Source organism: Oxyura jamaicensis, chromosome 6, assembly GCF_011077185.1.
Source record: "Oxyura jamaicensis isolate SHBP4307 breed ruddy duck chromosome 6, BPBGC_Ojam_1.0, whole genome shotgun sequence".
NCBI lineage: Eukaryota > Metazoa > Chordata > Aves > Anseriformes > Anatidae > Oxyura > Oxyura jamaicensis.
Window position 1 is genome coordinate 6,296,945 of NC_048898.1, and position 1,442 is coordinate 6,298,386.

Sequence of the window (1,442 nt, forward strand, 5' to 3'; positions counted from 1 at the left end):
TGTGGGGAAAAAAATAAGAGGAATAAAAAAAATAGAAATGGCTGCCTCAAAAGATTATTGGCTAATTATCAAAAGGTAATTGGATAATTGCTTTCTTAAGCATCTCTAGTCTCTCTGACCATGAGTGGACTGAAGGTCAGTACTGGGGTTGCCAGGCAGACTTTTCCTAGCTGTTGATAGAACTGATTGTCCCAACATAGCTGAGGATGGTGGTAAAGAGGCTGGTACCTTAGAGTTTGTTAGATGTCATAAAATCATTCACCATCTGCTACCTCTTTGCTATACACTGCAGTAGGTACTGTTGGTCTGAGCTTGCTTTAGGGCTCCAGGAAGGAATTCTGTGGCCTGTACTGACTAGCAGTACATGGAGCAGATGTGCCACGTACCTGTAAAAGATAGGCACTTGCTGCATAAGCTGCAACTGTATGTGCAGTGTTTGATAACCTTGCTGTTCTCATCTAGCTCCATGGCTTTTCCTTCTCTCTAGGAAGAAATACTAAGGAGACATTCCTTACCCTCCCAGTCCATAAAATACAGGTTGGATTTAGTCCAGGGAGATGACCAGCAACGTAGAACTATGTTCTCCCCTCAGGCTTCAAAAGCTTATTTGTATATATATATATATATTTTTTTTTTAATCCTGGGTACACAGACATCAAGCAGAAATCCAGTAATTCAGCCTATTGCACCTTCACTCATTCTAAGCTGGTTCTTGAGTCCTGATCAGCCAGGTGCCTATTCAGGGCAGTCAAGCTGCAGAACTTGCCATATGACACTGGGAATGCAAAGAGCTTACAAAAGTTCACAGGAGATCTGTAAAGGTCCATGAATAAGATGTTTACTGAAGTTAATAAGTACATAGACATTATCTATATTATATATATATATATATATATAACTGACTGAGCAGTTTCCCAAGTCATACAAATGCTGGGAGTTTCCAGGAGACATGTCACTACTTAGTCGCACTCTTCTCTGTGGGAGACAGAGGGATTTGGCCAAACTCTTTTCAGTGGTTTGTGGCGACAGGACAAGGGGTAATGGCCACAAGATAGAGCACAGGAAGTTCTGCACCAACATGCATAAGAACTTTTTCACGGTGAGGGTGACGGAGCACTGGAACACACCTACCTGGGCAACCTGCTCTAAAGAACCTGCTTTGGCAGGGGGGTTGGACCCAATGATCTTTCGAAGTCCCTTCCTACCCCTTCAATTTTGTGATTCTTTTTCTGGGTATCGGAGGCAGCATAAAGGACACATGGATCCTTGGTCTGATCCAGCACTGCTGTTCTCTGTGCTTGAAAAAAGATGGAAAAGAAGGATTCAAGCTGGAAAGGCTGCTGTGTCTTTTCCCACCCAGCTCACTGCAAAGGAGCATGTGAATACCTAAAAGGGATAAAAGGGATAAAAGGGATAAAAGGGATATTTCTCTGCCATTTTTG

At 42.7% G+C, this 1,442-nt stretch overlaps 1 long non-coding RNA gene across 1 annotated transcript; it reads right to left on the bottom strand.

Annotated features, from left to right (window-relative positions):
- Positions 1-626: 626 nt before the first annotated feature.
- On the bottom strand, positions 627-975 carry LOC118169298. The gene is made up of 2 exons (XR_004752013.1): positions 900-975; positions 627-869 (listed from the first exon to the last, which is right to left on the bottom strand). It is a non-coding gene; the product is annotated as an uncharacterized LOC118169298 (long non-coding RNA).
- Positions 976-1,442: the final 467 nt, after the last annotated feature.